The sequence below is a fragment of the Oncorhynchus clarkii genome, chromosome 2 (assembly GCF_045791955.1).
Source record: "Oncorhynchus clarkii lewisi isolate Uvic-CL-2024 chromosome 2, UVic_Ocla_1.0, whole genome shotgun sequence".
Taxonomy (NCBI): Eukaryota; Metazoa; Chordata; class Actinopteri; order Salmoniformes; family Salmonidae; genus Oncorhynchus; species Oncorhynchus clarkii.
In genome coordinates, this window is record NC_092148.1 from 43,942,493 (window position 1) to 43,957,733 (window position 15,241).

The 15,241-nt window shown below is 42.9% G+C and overlaps 1 protein-coding gene across 7 annotated transcripts in view; it reads left to right on the forward strand.

Annotated features, from left to right (window-relative positions):
• The window catches only part of LOC139368229 (Kruppel like factor 8), a 115,251-nt gene that overhangs the window by 9,500 nt on the left and 90,510 nt on the right, over nt 1-15,241 (forward strand). The window contains exon 2 of one of the 7 annotated variants that reach the window (XM_071106936.1): nt 5,586-5,683. The exons of 5 other annotated variants lie outside the window; for them this stretch is intronic. The gene's annotated coding sequence lies outside the window, so the exon portion shown is untranslated. The remainder of the gene's footprint in view (nt 1-5,585; nt 5,684-15,241) is intronic. One more of the 7 variants, XM_071106944.1, reaches the window with a different exon arrangement.

Here is a 15,241-nt window from a genome sequence, read left to right on the forward strand (position 1 = left end):
TCAGAGATGAACCAGTTGCATACACGGCTCAAGCAAGACATTCATCAGCATTTCTCTGACTACGTTCCTCCATTGAGTCTAAAAAACATCTGATTCCAGGAGGTCCATGAGCTGTTGCTATCGATAAGGTGTCTGATTCATCATTTTCACCTCAAATAGAAGTAGAGGGACTTTTTCCTCACATATGATTTGGCACAATATTTGCAAATGTACACAGCTTTTCCTACATTAGCTGCAGTGAAATGTCTCCACACATCAGATAGTGCATGTGGTATTTTCCTGTAAAGATTAGAATAAAACAAGTAAAAATAAATAAATACAATTCCATGTACAGATAAATAGTTAAGCAGCTAGATTAAACAACTCATTTGTAAGATAACAGTTTTAAAATGAAACATGTATAGAAACAGGTGAATTAACACTCCTCAGTTAGCAGGCTCAAGCAAGCTAAAACCCACATGGTAGCAAAAACTAACTTGCAGAAATTGTTAACAAGTTAGAAATGATTTAAACACACTTTTCTGTTGGCTACTGTTTACTTGTTAACAAAAAAGCATGTATGTCATATAAAATAAAATCACCCCACCCAGTATTGTAATCAAAACTTACCAGAAAGCAAGAAAGAGAAGAATGCACTGTACATGTGATGGAAGAATGCACTGTGAATGCAGAGGGTTGCAATTCCATTGAATTGGGGATAGTTTAGCCAAAATATGCCACAAGACCTAGAATGGCCTTATGTGTATACCACAAAAAAAGGTTCACTGTTATAAGCTATCTTTTTTGATGAATTTAGGCAAAATTACCCAAATTCTCAGGCTTAATAACTTCCCATCGAAAAATTTCGCAAAAATTCTGGAAATATACCGGACAGTTTCTGACCTTTTGCAACCCTATGCTCCACCAATAAGTTATATATATTGAGTTACTTTCATAGCTGAAGTTAGGTTTGTTGAGAACACAAGGGATATTAGGGTTGAAAAGAACAAGTCTTGATCTTTTGCGCTGGTTTTTGCATCATGGATTATTTGGACGAATCACTGGCGTGTGTGGGATGTTTGAATTACGGAAGTGGTTCATTTGGCCTATACAGCCGAGAGGAATGTTCTTCACTGGAAGCCTGCTTGGAGGTGGTAGAATGAGGTTATAGGAAGAACAGCTCATTGTGTCTTAATTATGGTCTCTCTCTCTCCCTCTCTCCCTCCTTTGCCCAGAGTGCACTCCTGAAACTCCTATTCCTCTAGTGCAACATGAGAGTCCAGTAAGAAACAGAGCAGTCCAGTTCTATTTGGGTCTGTGTGGCATGTAGAACTTCTGTTCCATGAATCCGGTGTAGTAGAATGTGTTATATTCTGGGCCTCTATACAGTATCTGGTTTGTGTGTTATGGGAGTGTATGTGTGGTTCTGGGGGAAAGGAGGGGTGAGGGGATGGAAGCATGCGAGAAGAACAGGCTGGTAACTGGGATGGAGGGAGTCAGGCTGTGTGGTTTAGTTTGGGGATGAGGGCTGGGTGGGATGAGGGCTGGGTAGGATGAGAGAGAGCTGTTTCCTTATCTCCCTCAGGCTGTTGAAATAGGATTTCACCACTGTACTGTAGTATACTTTTGAGAGACGTGTTCTTTAGTGTGTATGGTGGGTGGATGGCAGGGGGTGGAGTAGGGTGTGTTTGTGTTAATGTGTGTGTGGTAGGGGTTTTCCAGATTAGGGCTGATGTGACGGAGTGACCCCCTACCATCGCACCACAATCATTAACCAGCTAAATAATCCGGTCCCCCTAGCAACCCCTGTAGCTCTGCCAAACACACGGGCCAAACTGAAAAGAGACAGTAGGAGGGGAGGGTGTTTCTGAATGTGTGTGTGTGTGTGTGAGAGAGAGGGAGAGAGAGAGAGACTGTGTGTACTCACACGTGCGTAAGTGTGTATTGATGTTGGGAGCTTGATGTAAGCTGCTCAGGGCTCTGTTTGTAGGGCAGAGAGAGGGAGGGAAAGAGAAGGAGGTATAGAAAGGAGGTGAGATGCCAAACATTTGACTTGTTCTTCTAAGACCAACACTGTGGTGTATAAGCCCTGTTCTACCTTGTCTTCACCCTAGTTGAACTACCACCCAGGTATATGTAGGTAATACATAGCCTAGAGCAGGGTTCCTCTACTGTGGTGTATGAGCCCTGTTCTGCCTTGTCTTCACCCTAGTTGAACTACCACCCAGGATGCAGGATACCCCTGAGCTCATTTTCAAGTCTCTCATAGCAAAGGGTCTGAATTCTTACATTTTTCATTACGAAGTATTGCGTGTAGATTGCTGAGGAAATGTTTTTATTTAATCCATTTTAGAATAACAAAATCTGGAGAAAGTCAAGGGGTCTGAATACTAAATTGGCAGTTTCTCTGGTTTTACTTTTTATAGGTACAGTTGAAGTCGGAAGTTTACATACACCTTAGCCAAATACATTTAAACTCAGTTTTTCTAAATTCTTTACATTTAATCATTACAGAGCTGGTGTAACTTAGTCAGGTTTGTTGGCCTCCTTGCTCGCACATGCTTTTTCAGTAGGATTGAGGTCAGGGCTTTGTGATGGCCACTTCAATACCTTGACTTTGTTGTCCTTAAGCCATTTTGCCACAACTTTGGAAGTATGCATTGTCCATTTGGAAGACCCATTTGCGACCAAGCTTTAACTTCCTGACTGATGTCTTGAGATGTTGGTTCAATATATCCACATACTTTTCACTCCTCACGAGACCATCTATTTTGTGAAGTGCACCAGTCCCTCCCCACAACGTCTCTATTTTGGTTTGGTCAGGGTGTGAGTTGGGGTGGGCATTCTGTGTTTTTTTCTATGTTTTCTATTTCTATGCGTTTGGCCTGGTATAGTTCCCAATTAGAGGCAGCTGTCAATCGTTGTCTCTGATTGAGAACCATACTTAGGTAGCCTTTTCCCACCTGTGTTTTGTGGGTAATTATTTTTCTGTTTGTGTGCACCTCGGTTGCATCACGGTCTTTGCTGTTTACCTGTTTGGTTATTTCGGTTTCACTTTCATAAAAAAATGTGGAACTACATACACGCTGCGCCTTGGTTGATTTATGACAGGGAGTTTGAGGATAGCGAGCGTGACACCAATGGTGTTCATACTTGCGTGCTTGTAAAGATGAAAGTGGTACCTTCAGGCATTTGGAAATTGCCCCAAGGGTGAACCAGACTTGCGGAGGTCTACAATTGTTTTTCTGAGGTCTTGGCTAATTTCTTTCATTTTTCTCATGATGTCAAGCAAAGAGGCACTGAGTTTGAAGATAGGCCTTGAAATACATCCACAGGTACACCTCCAATTGACTCAAATGATGTTAATTAGCCTATCAGAAGCTTCTAAGGCCATGACATCATTTTCTGGAATTTTCCAAGCTGTTTAAAGGCACAGTCAACTAAGTGTATGTAAAGTTCTGACCCACTGGAATTGTGATACAGTGATAAGTGAAATAATTTGTCTGTAAACAATTGTTGGAAAAATGACTTGTGTCATGTGTAACCGGTGTGAAATGGCTAGCTAGTTAGCGGTGGTGCGCGCTAATAGCGTTTCAATCGGTGCATGTTACACATGCACAAAGTAGATGTCCTAACCGACTTGCCCAAACTATAGTTTGTTAACAAGAAATTTGTGGAGTGGTTGAAAAAATAGTTTTAATGACTCCAACCCAAGTGTATGTAAACGTCTGACTTCAACTGTATGTGTTTGGGTAAAATAAACATTTTTGTTTTCTAGAAACTACTGACCACAAAATATTGTAATTTAGAGCATTTATTTGCAGAAAATGACTGGTCAAAATATGAAAGACTGGTGGAGGTTATTCCAACAAATATTGATTTCTGAACTCTTCCTAAGTTAAAACATTAGTATTGTGATGTTTAAAAATGAATATGAACTCATTTTCTTTACATTATTCGAGGTCTGACAACACTGCGTCTTTATTGTTATTTTGACCAATTGTCATTTTCTGCAAATAAATGCTCTAAATTACAATATTTTGAATTTGGGAGAAATGTTGTCAGTAGTTTATAGAATAAAACAAAAATGTTAATTTTACCCGAACACATACCTATAAATTGTAAAACCAGAGAATCTTAAAATTTTGCAGTGGTCTCTTAATTTTTTTCCAGAGCTAGTGACCATTGTTCTATGACTCTTTCTTTGTCCATAGGGCAAGCACTCTCTCTAAGGTGCAGGGTAGAGTACCAGGTGGTAGCCGGCTAGTAAGAGTTTTCAAGATGAGGTCTTCTGCCCTTGGTGATTGACTCGCCCATCTCAACATGTTCAGCCTGCGCAGACCTCGTGTTTAGCCAAGCTGGCAGCAGTTTAGCTGCAGCTGGCTAGCCAATCTAGCGGATATTTCTGTCAAATCAGTTATGGCAAGATCACAAGAGCCTGTGTCTGGAAGGTGTTTCACTAGACAGTCGTTGTACAATGCCTTGCCACGAAAGTAACTGGCAACTTAGTTTGAATGTTTTATCACGTCACCGTGGAAACCATATTAACTGCTGCGAGTTGAATGCCTGCAGCGTTCAAGTCAGCTCAGCTATCCTACAACACAATATTCTATAACTGGCTACTTTCGTCTTTCCTGATATCCGCTGTCAGATCTTTCCCGGGGAGACAAATCCCAGAGCTACTATCCCTACAGGTGTAGGTAGGCTACACGTGGACATGGCACAAACATGGCCAGCTTGAGTGTAGATACATAAAGTCGATGGGTGTGTTTGTGTTAGACAAATGATTGTGCTGTACATATCATATTGATGTTCTTTATAAAGACAGCATGCCTACCCTTTACCTAATACATCAAAGTCAGTTGTGTGTAGAGTACCACTTCAGCTGTCTAACCAGAGATATAAATATATTTCTATGGTATATTGTATATTCTATGGTATATCAAATCTATGGATTTGTCTGTCTAACACACTGACATGCACAGGTCTCTGTGTGAGGTTCTGTCTTCAAGTCTCCAGTGGGTGATGAAGTCCCTTCCATCTATGTAATTATTACAGATTATGGACATGTGCAGTCAGGGGGCAGGAGGGGTGGAGTGCATGGCACACCTTCCTGGATATGACTGAGTTTGCCTCATGGGTCCAGAAGGGAGTGTTCAATAACTACAGGCAGATATGAGATGCAGGAAGATGGCACTCTTCTCGTACTAATTAGCCTACGAAGTAATATGAGAAAAGTATAATTGCTGAACATATGTAGATATTCTAAACAAAGTGTTTTGATGACGTTCAAGTGTAACAGTTTCATGTAGAGAAAACCATCCTTCACATAATACTGGAGAAGCAGTGTTCTGCTAATATAACAATGTGAAATATTACACTGGTCTTTCATCTTTTATTGTCACAGATACTATATCTATTAACATTTTGTCTGGTGGTGCTGGGGCTACCTTGCCAGTCGTCATTCCTTATTTTTTGGTGTCTCATATCCCCCCCATTGATAGTACCATTCGATTCAATAATAACAAAATATTGTAAAAAGTAATAGATATGTCTTGTATGATTATTATCGCTGAGTGCTACCTAATTCTGCTCTCTCCATCGAGGACCAGTGGTGAACAGGCTGGAGGTGAGGTCTTTGCCAGAGCCACATTGATGGGCATAGCAGCAAAGATCATCTCCTGGTCCCGCATCAAAGATACTGGTCGGTCACACACACACAGAGCACTAATTACATTATCAATGGTGAACAGTTATCAGGCTGGTGCCACCAGGCTAGGTTATACCCTGGACATTATATGGTGAACACATTGATCATGCTGGTGACAGGCTAGGTTATACCCTGGACATTATATGTTGAACACAGTGATCAGGCTGGTGCCAGGCTAGGTTATACCCTGGACATTATATGGTGGACACTGATCAGGCTGGTGCCACCGGGCTAGGTTATACCCTGGACATTATATGGTGAACACAGTGATCAGGCTGGTGCCACCAGGCTAGGTTATACCCTGGACATTATATGGTGAACACAGTGATCAGGCTGGTGCCACCAGGCTAGGTTATACCCTGGACATTATATGGTGGACACTGATCAGGCTGGTGCCAGGCTAGGTTATACCCTGGACATTATATGGTGGACACAGTGATCAGGCTGGTGACAGGCTAGGTTATACCCTGGACATTATATGGTGAACACGGTGATCAGGCTGGTGACAGGCTAGGTTATACCCTGGACATTATATGGTGAACAGAGTGATCAGGCTGGTTCCACCAGGCTAGGTTATACCCTGGACATTATATGGTGAACAGAGTGATCAGGCTGGTTCCACCAGGCTAGGTTATACACTGGACATTATATGGTGAACACAGTGATCAGGCTGGTGCCAGGCTAGGTTATACCCTGGACATTACATGGTAACAGTGATCAGGCTGGTGCCAGGCTAGGTTATACCCTGGACATTTTATGGTGAACACAGTGATCAGGCTGGTGCCAGGCTAGGTTATTCACTGGACATTATATGGTGAACACAGTGATCAGGCTGGTGCCAGGCTAGGTTATACCCTGGACATTATATGGTGGACACAGTGATCAGGCTGGTGCCACGCTAGGTTATACCCTGGACATTATATGGTAAACATTGATCAGGCTGGTTCCACCGGGCTAGGTTATACCCTGGACATTATATGGTGAACACAGTGATCAGGCTGGTTCTACCAGGCTAGGTTATACCCTGGACATTACATGGTAACAGTGATCAGGCTGGTTCTACCAGGCTAGGTTATACCCTGGACATTATATGGTGAACACAGTGATCAGGCTGGTGCCAGGCTAGGTTATTCCCTGGACATTATATGGTGAACACAGTGATCATGCTGGTGCCAGGCTAGGTTATACCCTGGACATTATATGGTGGACACTGATCAGGCTGGTGCCACCGGGCTAGGTTATACCCTGGACATTATATGGTGAACACAGTGATCAGGCTGGTGCCACCAGGCTAGGTTATACCCTGGACATTATATGGTGAACACAGTGATCAGGCTGGTGCCACCAGGCTAGGTTATACCCTGGACATTATATGGTGGACACTGATCAGGCTGGTGCCAGGCTAGGTTATACCCTGGACATTATATGGTGGACACAGTGATCAGGCTGGTGACAGGCTAGGTTATACCCTGGACATTATATGGTGAACACGGTGATCAGGCTGGTGACAGGCTAGGTTATACCCTGTACATTATATGGTGGACACACTGATCAGGTTGGTTCCATCAGGCTAGGTTATACCCTGGACATTATATGGTAAACACAGTGATCAGGCTGGTGCCAGGCTAGGTTATACCCTGGACATTATATGGTGAACAGAGTGATCAGGCTGGTTCCACCAGGCTAGGTTATACCCTGGACATTATATGGTGAACAGAGTGATCAGGCTGGTTCCACCAGGCTAGGTTATACACTGGACATTATATGGTGAACACAGTGATCAGGCTGGTGCCAGGCTAGGTTATACCCTGGACATTACATGGTAACAGTGATCAGGCTGGTGCCAGGCTAGGTTATACCCTGGACATTTTATGGTGAACACAGTGATCAGGCTGGTGCCAGGCTAGGTTATTCACTGGACATTATATGGTGAACACAGTGATCAGGCTGGTGCCAGGCTAGGTTATACCCTGGACATTATATGGTGGACACAGTGATCAGGCTGGTGCCACGCTAGGTTATACCCTGGACATTATATGGTAAACATTGATCAGGCTGGTTCCACCGGGCTAGGTTATACCCTGGACATTATATGGTGAACACAGTGATCAGGCTGGTTCTACCAGGCTAGGTTATACCCTGGACATTACATGGTAACAGTGATCAGGCTGGTTCTACCAGGCTAGGTTATACCCTGGACATTATATGGTGAACACAGTGATCAGGCTGGTGCCAGGCTAGGTTATTCCCTGGACATTATATGGTGAACACAGTGATCATGCTGGTGCCAGGCTAGGTTATACCCTGGACATTATATGGTGAACAGTGATCAGGCTGGTGCCATGCTGGGTTATACCCTGGACATTATATGGTGAACACATTGATCAGGCTGGTGCCAGGCTAGGTTATACCCTGGACATTATATGGTGGACACAGTGATCAGGCTGGTGCCACGCTAGGTTATTCCCTGGACATTATATGGTAAACATTGATCAGGCTGGTTCCACCGGGCTAGGTTATACCCTGGACATTATATGGTGAACACAGTGATCAGGCTGGTTCTACCAGGCTAGGTTATACCCTGGACATTACATGGTAACAGTGATCAGGCTGGTTCTACCAGGCTAGGTTATACCCTGGACATTATATGGTGGACACAGTGATCAGGCTGGTGCCACGCTAGGTTATACCCTGGACATTATATGGTGAACACATTGATCAGGCTGGTGCCAGGCTAGGTTATACCCTGGACATTATATGGTGGACACAGTGATCAGGCTGGTGCCACGCTAGGTTATACCCTGGACATTATATGGTAAACATTGATCAGGCTGGTTCCACCGGGCTAGGTTATACCCTGGACATTATATGGTGAACACAGTGATCAGGCTGGTTCCACCAGGCTAGGTTATACACTGGACATTATATGGTGAACACAGTGATCAGGCTGGTGCCAGGCTAGGTTATACCCTGGACATTACATGGTGGACACAGTGATCAGGCTGGTGCCACGCTAGGTTATACCCTGGACATTATATGGTAAACATTGATCAGGCTGGTTCCACCGGGCTAGGTTATACCCGGGACATTATATGGTGAACACAGTGATCAGGCTGGTTCTACCAGGCTAGGATATACCCTGGACATTACATGGTAACAGTGATCAGGCTGGTTCTACCAGGCTAGGTTATACCCTGGACATTATATGGTGGACACAGTGATCAGGCTGGTGCCACGCTAGGTTATACCCTGGACATTATATGGTGAACACAGTGATCAGGCTGGTTCCATCAGGCTAGGTTATACCCTGGACATTATATGGTGAACAGAGCGATCAGGCTGGTTCCACCAGGCTAGGTTATACCCTGGACATTATATGGTGAACACAGTGATTAGGCTCGTGCCAGGCTAGGTTTTACCCTGGACATTATATGGTGAACACAGTGATCAGGCTGGTTCCATGAGCCTAGGTTATACCCTGGTTTACCCTGAATATATTTTCACAAATTGAATTCAGCTGTAAGCTAGGGTTTTGTAAACAGTAATGAACACATCATCACAAAGTGAATTCAGCTGTAAGCTAGTGTTTTGTGAACAGTAAGGAACATATTATCACAAAGTGAATTCAGCTGTAAGCTAGTGTTTTGTGAACAGTAAGGAACATATTATCACTAAGTGAATTCAGCTGTAAGCTAGTGTTTTGTGAACAGTAATGAACATGCAGTGGGGCAAAAAAGTATTTAGTCAGCCACCAATTGTGCAAGTTCTCCCACTTAAAAAAATGAGAGTAATTTTCATCATAGGTACACTTACACTATGACAGACAAAATGAGAAAAAAATCCAGAAAATCACATTGTAATATTTTTAATGAATTTATTTGCAAATTATAATGTAAAATTGTAAAATAAGTAAAGATTAAGAATTGTTGACTTTCATAAAGCTGGTAAGGGTTACAAAAGTATCTCTAAAAGCCTTGATGTTCATCTTTCCACGGTAAGACACATTGTCTATCCCTAGGAGTGGCTGACCTGCCAAGATGACTGCAAGAGCACAGTGCAGAATTCTCAATGAAGTAAAGAAGAATCCTAGAGTGTAAGCTGAAGACTTTCAGAAACCTCTGGAACATGCTAACATCTCAGTTTACGAGTCTACGATACGTAAAACACTAAACAATAATTGTTTTCAGGGGAGGACACCACGGAAGAAGCCTCTGCTGTCCAAAAAAAACTTTGCTGCACGTCTGGAGTTCGCAAAATAGAACCTGGATGTTCCACAGCGCTACTGGCAAACTATTCTGTGGACAAATTATACTAAAGTTGAGTTGTTTGGAAGGAACACTGTGTGGAGAAAAAAAGGCACAGCACACCAACATCAAAACCTCATCCCAACTGTAAAGTATGGTGGAGGCAGCATAATGGTTTGGGGCTGTTTTGCTGCTTCAGGGCCTGGACAGATTGCTATCATCGACGGAAAAATAAATCCCCCAAGTTTTCAAGACATTTGGCAGGAGAATGTAAGGCTATCTGTCCGCCAATTGAAACTCAATTGAAGTTGTGTGCTGTAACAGGACAACGACCCAAAACACAGTAGTAAATCAACAACAGAATGGCTTCAACAGAAGAAAATGTGCCCAGTCAGAGTCCTGACCTCAACTTAATTTTGAAATGCTGTGGCATGACCTCGAGTGGTTCACACCAGACATCTTAAAAATATTACTGATCTGAAACAGTTTTGTAAAGATGAATGGTCCAAAATTCATCCTGATCGTTGTGCAGGTCTGATCCGCAACTACAGAAAACGTTTGGTTGAGGTTATTGCTGCCAAAGGAGGGTCAACCAGTTATTAAATCCAAGGGTTCACATACTTTTCCCACCCTACACTGTGAATGTTTATGCGATGTGTTCAATAAAGACATGAACATTTATAATTGTTTGTGTGTTATTAGTTTTACGCAGACTGTTTGTCTATTGTTGTGACTTAGATGAAGATCAGATCAAATTGTATGACCAGTTTATGCAGAAGTCCAGGTTAATTCCAAAGGGTTCACATACTTTTTCTTGCCACTGTATTGCATCTTGCCTATGCTGCTCGGTCATCGCTCATCAATATATTTAAATGTACATGTTTTAATCCATCCCTTTAGATGTGTGTATTAGGTAGTGGTTGTGGAATTGTTAGATTACTTGTAAGATATTACTGCACTGTCGGAACTAGAAGCACAAGCATTTCGCTACACTCAAATTAACACCTGCTAGCCATGTTTATGTGACCAATAAAATGTGATTTGATTTGAACACTAAGTGGGAGAGGGTAGTGTGGAGTGCAATAGTGTTGTTCTTGGGCACAGGGACTATGGTGGTCTGCATCAGAAAGGTATTCACACTCCTTGACTTGTTGTGTTACAATAGATTCAATGTAGATGATGTGTCACTGGCCTACTACACACAATACCCCATAATGTCAAAGTAGAATGATGTTGTTTTTTTTTAGGTCAATAAGTATTCAGCCCCTTTGTTATGAAAAGCCTAAATAAGTTCAGGAGTAATTTATTTAGGTTTGCCATATAATTTGCTTAACAAGTCACATAAATTGCATGAACTCACTCTCTGTGCAATAATAGTGTTTAACATGCTTTTTGAATTACTACCTCATCTCTGTACCCCACACATACAATTATCTATAATGTCCCTCAGTTGAGCAGTGAATTTAAGACACAGATTCAACCCCAAAGACCAGGAAGGTTTTCCAATGCCTCACAAAGAAGGGCACCTATTGGTAGATGGGTTAACATAAAAAAGCAGACGTTGAATATCCCTTTGAGCATGGTGAAGTTATTAATTACACTTTGGATGGTGTATCAATACACCCAGTCAGTACAAAGATACAGGCGTCCTTCCTAACTCAGTTGCTGGAGAGGAAGGAAACAGCTTAGAGTTTTCACCATGATGATTACTTTAAAATAGAGTTTAATGGCTGTGTTAGGAGAAAACTGAGGATGGATCAACAACATTGTAGTTACTCCACAAGACTAACCTAATTTACAGAGTGAAAAGAAGGAAGCCTATACATAATACAAAATATTCCAAAACATGCATCCTGTTTGCAATAAGGGACTAAAGAAAAACAGCAAATAAATATGGAAAAATAAATTAACTATGTTCTGAATACAAAGTGTTGTTTGTTTAAAATCCAACACTTTACTGAGTACCACTCTTCAAATGTTCATGTATGGGGGTGGCTGCATCATGTTATTGGTATGCTTGTCACCGGCAAGGACTTTTATTTAGGATAAAAACAAACGCTAAGCACAGGCAAAATCCTAGAGGAAAACCTGGTTCAGTCTGCTTTCCAACAGACACCGGGAAACAGATTCGTCTTTCAGCAGGACAATAACCTAAAACACGAGGCCAAATATACACTTGAGTTGCTTACCAAGACGACATTGGATGTTCCTGAGTGGCCTAGTTACAGGTGTGACTTAAATCGGCTTGAAAATCTGTGGCAATACTTACAAATTGCTTGACAGAGCTTGAAGAATTTTTAAAATAATGATGTGCCAATTAAATCCCTGCCAATGGTGATTCTAACATGTATTGACTCAGAGGGTTGAATACTTATCTAACAAAGATATATTAGTGTTTTATTCTTAACAAATGTTAGAATTTTTTTTTCCACTTTGACATTACAGAGTATTTGGTTTAGATAATTGACAAAAAGAAATCACAATTAAATCCATTTGAATCCCACTTTAACACAACACAATGTGGAAAAGGTTAGGGTGTGTGACTACTTTCCTAAGGCACTGGGTGGACAAAACATTAGGAACACCTTCCTTTTGCCCTCAGAGAAATACCTCAATTTGTCAGGGCATAGATTCTACAAGGTGTTGAAGCATTCCACAGGATTGCTGGCCCATGTTGACTCCGATGCTTCCCACAGCTGTGACAAGTTGGCTGGATGTCCTTTGGGTGGTGGACCATTCTTGATAAACACGGGAAATGTGCAGTTCTTGACACACTCAACCCGGTGCACCTGGCACTCACTGCCATACCCCATTCAAAGGCACTTAAATATTTTGTCTTGTCACCCGCTGAATGGCACAAATACACAATCCATGGCTCAATTGTCTCTATGCATAAAAATCCTTATTCAACCTGTCTCCTCTCCTTCATCTACACTATTTGAAGTGGATTTAACAGATGACATCAGTAAGGGATCATAGCTTTCACCTGGTTTCACCTTGTCAGTCTGTGTGTTATGGAAAGAGGAAATGTTCCTAATGTTTTGTACACTCTGTGTACGGTCAGAACACTTTTTTTTAAATTATTCTCCTGGATAATTTCCCCCCCCCCTGGGAAAGTAGAGAGAGAGTGGCTCGACACAGCAGCAGGCCCCAGCGAAAACTGTTCAAGGGCAGGCAGATACTTTCATTACAGGAATCATGAGGATAATGCACTTCACTGAATGTCCAAATCATGATTTTAGCCTCCTACAAAAAAATAGGACGATTTGTTTGAAGATGACCATGTACACTGAACAAAAATCTAAACGCAACACGCAACAATTTTGAAAGATTTGACTGAGTTAATGTTCATAGAAGGTTATCAGTCAATTGAGATACATTGATTAGTCAATGGATTTCACACGACTGGGCAGGGGCACAGCCAATCAGAATGAGTTCTTTGTCCCACAAAAGGGCTTTGTTACAGACAGAAATAATCCTCAGACGATTCCGCAGGTGAAGAAGCCAGGATGTGGAGGTCTTGGGCTAGCATGGTTACATGTGGTCTCTGGTTGTGAGGCCTGTTGGACGTATGGCCAAATTCTCTAAAACAACGTTGGGAGGTGTCTTATGGTAAAGAAATGAACATTACATTCTCCGCCAACAGCTCTGGTGGACATCCCGGCAGTCAGCATGCCAGTTGTACACTCCCTCAACTAGAAACATCTGTGGTGTTGTGTTGTTATTACTATTTTCCCTAATCCGTACTCTTATTCTAACCCTAAACCCAAAAACCTAACCCTAGCCCCTAACCCTAAAACTAACCCCATCTCCCCTAAACCTAACTTTAACACTAATTCTGACCTTAACCCAAAAAACTAACCCTAGAAATGTGTTGGTTCCCTTGTGGGTACAAACAACATGTCCCCAGTTGGTCAAATATGTGTTTGTTTACTATTCTTGTGGGGACTTCTGGTCTCCGCAAGAATAGTTCAACATGTCCACACACACAAACACTGAGTTCAGATTATCTGATCACATGTTTGTCTGTAGGCGTGTGTGTATCTTTGTGAGTGTCCTCTCTCTGGTCACACCCCTCCCCCTTTGGCACAGAGAGGTTTGTTTCCCCACCCCTTAGAGGGAGAGGGAAGGGCAAAGGGGCTAGACTGCACTATGGAATTTGGGCAAAGGTTTGAGGTCTGAGAATAGTGGTGGTTAGTTAGGTAGAGGTTAGCCTGGTGTGTGTGTGTTTTGGAAAGGGGGGGTTCATTTGAGTGGCTCAATCTGGTTCTCCCCCTTGAGCCTTTCGCAGTGGGAGAACCTGCCACACACTTTCCCACCCTCAGCCCAGTGGGTGGTGTTGGCATCTGGCCCCGGGGCCCTTCCTCGGTGGGGTCCTCCTGGGCTCTATAGGCCCAGCCCTCCAGCCCTGCTCTAGCCCCACAGCGCTGGTTATAGTGAACCTCTGTCTGTGTGAACCTCTCAGCCTCTCCCCCCCATAGCCCTTGTCCCCTCTCTTCTTCTTCCATGTTCACTGTCCCATTTCTTCTCCTCTACTGTCAAATCCTCTCCCTGTTCCCCTTCTATCTGTACCCTTATATTCTCCTCTACTGTCAAATCCTCTCCCTGTTCCCCTTCTATCTGTACCCTTATCTTCTCCTCTACTGTCAACTCCTCTCCCTGTTCCCCTTCTATCTGTACCCTTATCTTCTCCTCTACTGTCAAATCCTCTCCCTGTTCCCCTTCTATCTGTACCCTTATATTCTCCTCTACTGTCAAATCCTCTCCCCGTTCCCCTTATATCTGTACCCTTATCTTCTCCTCTACTGTCAAATCCTCTCCCCGTTCCCCTTATATCTGTACCCTTATCTTCTCCTCTACTGTCAAATCCTCTCCCTGTTCCCCTTCTATCTGTACCCTTATCTTCTCCTCTACTGTCAAATCCTCTCCCTGTTCCCCTTCTATCTGTACCCTTATCTTCTCCTCTACTGTCAAATCCTCTCCCTGTTCCCCTTCTATCTGTACCCTTCTCCTCTACTGTCAAATCCTCTCCCTGTTCCCCTTCTATCTGTACCCTTATCTTCTCCTCTACTGTCAAATCCTCTCCTGTCTTCTCTTCTCTTTACTCTCTACCCCACCTTGTTTCCTCTCCTTTTTTGTCCCCTCTTCCCCCAGTGCTGTAGGCCTCATAAGGAGGAAAAGCAACCCGTTGTAGAGGTTATGAGTCTAGTAGAGCCTAGAGGGGAGCCTCCCTCCCTCCATCTGCCTGCATGGTAAACAGGACATTTTCTCTCTTTCATGAATGAATGTGTTGATCAACTGCTCTCCA